Raw genomic sequence first — 5993 nt, 5'->3', positions numbered from 1 at the left:
GAGGTCCAGAGGTAGCAGGCAATAAATGGAGGCGAGACGAAGGCAGACCTGTAGTGTGCCCAGGAGCCTGGTGCTTTCTCTGTACCTTGTCACTTTCACAGCCCCTCAACGAGCTGTGTATTATCCCCATTTTAGCAATGGGGAAATTGAGGTTTGGGAAATTCTAAGAGGCACAGCATCAAGTGGCAAAGCAAGAATTCATGCCAGGTCTTCCCAACATCAGGGTCCACTTTGGTTTTTCACACTCGCAGCATCCCCCAGCCTCTAAGGCAGGATGCAGAAAGAGCACAAGGAACGGACAGCGTTTTTCCCAAAGCCTCACAGTTGGGAGATGATAACCGAACCCAGGACTCCTGCTTACAGGTCTCATTTCCTTAATGGCATCTTTAATTTGTTAATTTTATCTTTGCCAATGGTAGTCTGATTGGGGCACCTGGAGACAGTTTGTAAATCTTTAACAGCAGAACTTTCTGGAAAGAAAAAGGACAGAAACCTAATGAAAGCACACACACTGTGGCCCAGGGTTCACATCTGTTTCTCTGTAGTGGATGGGATAAAAGCAGGGACCACACCGGTGTGCGGGCTGGCTGGAGCTGACTGTTCTTTCTGCAAGGCATGATGTGGGCTCCGAGGAATACCAGGCTCTGAGTTTGAAGGAACTCTCAGATGTGGAGGACAACTCGACAGCCACGCAGACAGCTCCACATCCAGAATGCTGCCTGCTGTATTTAGTCTTCTGGACGAGCTGCGGTACCTGCAGGAAAGGGTCTAGAATCTCTTCCTGGGGGTTCTGACAATGACTTTGTTAAAGAAACTGCATTTTGCCCAAATAAGACCCTTTGGGAAAGAGACTGTCGTAAAGCTGTTTACAGAGATTGTCAGTAGTTCAGTTTCCATTCATCTTTTGAGATAAGAATGTTGCACTAAAAGACCTGGAAAAAGTAAGTCATGATTTGTCCTGGGAAAACTTAGGCCATCTCAAGTGCCAGAGAAGATGTGTAGAGGCCCTGGGGTTCTCTTACCCAGCCCGAAACTAAACTTTGCTTGGCCTGTGTTTCTGAAGCCTTCACTGCTCATGGGTTACAAATATGCTGACATTTAGCAGCGTGCTTCCGGCCTGTCTTTTCCAGGACACTGGAGCCCCCTCGGCTACTTATCTATTACTATATTTGTATTACCGAACTCAGGAAGTGCAAGTTTAAGAATAGTCTGGATGTCTCAGGTAACCAAGGGTTCACCTCCCTTTTCCTGAGCAGCCCTGATGACAACTTGAGTCCCAGGAGGAATTCCATTCTCTTCTTTTCCCCTCCATTTACTTCTTCCTGAAATGAGGGCTGAAGAGGGCATGGCCTCTGAGCACAAGTGGAAAGCTTCGTTCAGCCAGAGCTGAACTTGAGAAGAATTTTATGGGCAATAGAAAATGATTGGCCCATGAGGCAGTACAGCAACACTGGAGGCAGGCTACCTAGATTCAAATCCTGGTCAAGCCACATATTAGTTGTATGACTTCGAACAAGTTATTTAATTTCTCTCTGACTAATTTGCCTCATCTGTACAAAGGAGACAAAAAAACACCTGCCTCATGAGATTATTGGGGGGATCAAATGAATTAATGTAAGCAGAGTGCTTAAAACACAGTAAGAGCTTTATAAAAGAAAACGTATTTTGTTATGAAAGGAAGTTCAGGGACATCACATGGATTAACCAGCAGGGATGCGGGTCCGGTACACACCAAAATGTGTGTATTCCCTCCTCCCCTCAATGCAGGCATGAGCAATTTTGTCACAGGTAAATTAAATGAAAATGAAGCTCAAGATGAGGAAGGGGCAAAGACACAGGTGTGCAGACTTGGTGGTGTGCTCAGAGGGGGCGATAGCTCCTCCGTGATACAGAGTTTAGGACCATCGTGGACTGATTTTCTGGACACAAGGAGCAGCCTCCTTTAGCTCCTCTAGTCTCCTGTCACGGAGAGGCATCTCTGAAGGCTGCCGCGCAGGGGATGGTTAGGCTCAGAGAGGACCGGGGACTGCTCCAATTTCTCATAGCCCAGAGATACTCTGGTTACTATTTCATTATTATTATTTTTGCCACTGTTGTTTTTCTGGTTAGCATTTACTCAGATAAATATTCTAAATGGAATATTTTGATTCTTTTGGCTCTTAATCTGCCCTGTTGGATCACACAGACCGTTCCTAGATACATCAGGAAATTGTACCTAGGACGGGTCATTAATTTGGAGTAACTTAATTAGATAGTTGGGCAGAGAACAAGATGGTGGCAATGGGTTTAATATTCCATTTGCTGTGGAGCTTAAATATTCCTGGCACCTAGGTGGGGCTCGATGAAAGTGCGGTGAACAATGGGTGCGTGTGTGCATGCATGAATGACCCCTTTGTAACCCAGTCACTTCGTTTTTTTAAATCATGAGGGGAGGGACCAATATTCTGATTTTTTATTGTCTCTCCCTTTGCCCTAGCAAGATCCTGGACTTGAAATGAGACCTCAGTAAATATAATGTACAGCGAAGGTGACACTATTATCTACAATTCGCTTGTAAGATACCCTGAGGATCCTGCTTATGTCCTGACTACTCTATGCCTAGAGAAGGCCAAATTGAAAATGAAAAAGCCCTGGCCATTGAATTTTACTTCTAACTATCTAGGTGACCTTAGCCAGTCACTTTATTTTTACCCTTAGTTTTATCATCAGTGAAAGGAAGGGCTGGGACAAGATAATTCCCTTTTAGAGGTCTGACTTGGCCTTAACACAGGGCTCAGGGGTCAGAGCTGAGATCTGCTGGGAACCCTTTCTCTGCCATGGATTAAACGTTCGATTGGAAAAGGTAGGTGTCCCCTTCCAGCCCCTACAATCTGTCAGGATTGGCTAGACACCCTCAGGTTTAAAACTGCTGAACATACACCTCAGGGTCAAGGGCAGTAGAAAGGCGTAGGCTGTAGTCAGGGAGTCCCAGGCCGATACCCTGAGTGTTAACTAACTGCAGAATTTGAGCACATTATTAACCTCTCCTGACCTCAGTTTTATCACCTCGAAAATGGGGATAATGATTATACCTATCTCACTGATTGCGATGACAATTAAAAAATATTGCATTGGTAATACACTTGCCCAATGACTCATAATAGTATTATAATTCCATTATTATACAAATTGCCAAAACTGTTTAGCCTTCCTCAGCCTAGTCTAAATGGGGATTCCCTTACCCTCTATTTATCTGCGGGTCTGTCAGAAATATTCTCCTTTGCTTCCTAGATTGAGGGCTTTTAACAAACAGTATCATTAGTTGATATTGCATCTCTTTTTACCCACCATTCTTAAGTTTTCATCCCAAATTCTATTATTGTGCTACAGAAGATAATTTGGGTAGATGGGATAGATAGAAGATATGTCTCTCTAACACTCTCATTCTTTGGGAATAATGTAGTATCTTCCCTAATAGTGGGATATAGGAAAATACTATAATATATATAAAATAGGTGACAGACTTTTTGAATCAGCAGGACAAATAGGCATTTCTCTAAGGGACTAAACCTTGAGTCAGATTTTTCTGAGAACCAGCTCCTAGGGAACCAACAGATTGATCCTTGTTTCTGAAATATTTCCTCCATCACAGATGCCTTGCCGAAGAAGTAGGGACACTAGGTGCCCTGTGTTTTAGGTCAAGGGAGGTGTTGGCCTACAACACTCTTCATGCTTTGAAATATTTAAAAGAGGTAGAAGGTTTGGTTCCTGCCCCAAGAAGCAAACGATTAGGCTAGGGAGACAGGACTTGCAGAAATCAAACAACTTGAGAAAGGGGTATTCAAAATACATTTTAAAAGTCAAAAATCAAGCTCCTGTTTGTAGACTGAAAGATGGTAAATATTGAGTATCCAAGGATAGCATCCTTGGATAGAGGAGATAGGAGTTGAATGCGCCCCGAAGAAAGGAAAGATTGGAATTAGCAAATGTGAGTGGCAGAGAGCGTGAGGGTCCTGGGAATAATCAGGGGGTACCCTGAGGCAGTCGGAGGTGTGGATGCCATGGGGAGATGAGATGGGAAGAGGAAGAGGCCCTCCTGCCACCTGGGGGGCAGCGAGATCCAGATGTGCATATGTTGTGAACAGGCAAACTCAGAGCTTGGATGTGGGACTGTGGGAGGCAGAGAAAGGAAGCAGCTCCTCTAGGGTAGTATGGAGGACTGAGATGGTGAATGGGAGAGAGAGTCCTTGCCTTGCTGTGAAGGTAGTGTCTGTTTAATTGGTAAAGGCATGCACCCCCTGCTTTGGGGAGGGGATCACGGTTTTATTTTTTGTTTCTTTGTATGTTTGTTTACTTACGCCTACAGCACCTGGTTTCTCATCCAAGTACTAACCAGGCCCGATCCTGCTTAGCTTCCAAGATCAGACGAGATCGGGCACGTTCAGGGTGATATGGCCATAGACGGGATCACGGTTTTAATTGTAGAGTATTGAGATTGATGGCTATAGACTTTGAGTCATCCATGTTTAGGGATTATCATCATTAGCATGTGTATTAGTTTCCTGTGGCTACTGTCACAAGTTACCACAAACTTAATGGCCTAAAACAGACATTTATTCTTTCAGTCTGAAAGCCAAAGGTCTAAAATCGAAGTGTCCACAGGGCCATGCTTTCTTTAGAGGCTCTTGGGAAGAATCTGTTCTTTGCCTCTTCCAGCTTCTGCTGGTTGCCGGCTTCCCCAGCTTGTGGCTGCATCACTTCAGTCTCTGCCTCCATCTTTACACAGCCTTCTCCTCTGTGTGTCATCTCTTCCATCTTTTATAAGGATACTTGTCATTGGATTTAGGACCAACCTAGGTAATCTAGGATGATTTCATCTCAAGATTCATAATTCGATTGCATCTGCAAAGTCTCTCTTTTTTTCAAATAAGGTGACATTCACAGGTTCTAAGGATATATATTTTGGGGGCCACCATTCCGCCCCCTAAAACGTGTTCTCTAAGGAGGGAACATGAAGGAAGGAGAGAGAGTGCCCCCCACTGGAGAAGAAACCATGATGCATGGGTGGGTCTTCTGGCGGAATGGCATCGCATGCTCCACCTATGGCCTGTCACGTGACTCTTACCTGTCAGACTCAATCTGGATAGGCACCATGTGCCAAGCACTGTGCTCAGCACTTGTGCTGATATAATAGTTATGATAATATATATTATTTCCTTTTGTCTTTACAGCAAGGGTATGAGAAAGGCCTTACCTTCCCTGGCTTACAGATAAAGAAACAGCAGAGTGCCTAAGAACGCAGGGCTCTCAACTGCGTGCAGGGGAGCTGCGCTGAGCCATCTCACCCCCTCCAGTCACGTGCTCTCTCGCTATACTTGTTTGCATTCGTTGACTTTATTTTATTGTCTCTCTCACTCTTTCTGGCTGTCATTCATCCTTAATACAAACAAATGTTCCTGGCAGCAATGTCTTGATATGTTGGTGTAGGTGGCTGAGCAACAACCACGTAACTGAAGTGCTTTTACTCTCATTCAAGACGAGAGGCACCTTTGAGTTAAAGTTCACATTAAGGTGGCAGCAAAGCAAGGAGGTTAATCTCACTGATTTCAGAGCCGGACCCTCATTGGAGTCCTGGCTGTTCCTCTTACCTGCCGTGTGATCCTGCACAAGTCATTTTAGCTCTCTGTGCCTTGGTTCCCTCATCTGTGAAATGGGGACCACAATAGTACTTATCTTGGGTTTTTTTAAAATGAGGATTAAATTCATATCTGCATGTGTATAAATATATATTATATGTAAAGTGCTGATAATGGTTCTTAGCACACAGTAAATGCTACATGCTGTTTTCTTAAAAAACAAAACCACGAGATAGCACCAGAGAGCATGTGTTCAGTTCCTGTGGTGACTGCCTCTGTGGCTCACTTGGTGCCAGGGGCTACACGATATAGGCTCCTCACTAAAGACGTGGAGCTCTTGGAAACATCAAGGCAGTAAGACACCAGGCTTTGAATGGG

At 44.5% G+C, this 5993-nt stretch overlaps 1 protein-coding gene and 1 pseudogene across 1 annotated transcript in view; one reads left to right on the top strand and one right to left on the bottom strand.

Moving 5' to 3' along the window:
- The window catches only part of LOC105301010 (ankyrin-1-like), a 182261-nt gene that overhangs the window by 97106 nt on the left and 79162 nt on the right, over positions 1-5993 (top strand). The window lies entirely within an intron of this gene.
- LOC111729200 lies at positions 4337-4442 on the bottom strand (annotated as a pseudogene).

The sequence above is a fragment of the Pteropus vampyrus genome, unplaced genomic scaffold (genome assembly GCF_000151845.1).
Source record: "Pteropus vampyrus isolate Shadow unplaced genomic scaffold, Pvam_2.0 Scaffold8, whole genome shotgun sequence".
Lineage (NCBI taxonomy): Eukaryota > Metazoa > Chordata > Mammalia > Chiroptera > Pteropodidae > Pteropus > Pteropus vampyrus.
The sequence above is the reverse complement of the archived record's forward strand: the minus strand, read 5'-3'. Positions and strand labels throughout refer to the sequence as shown.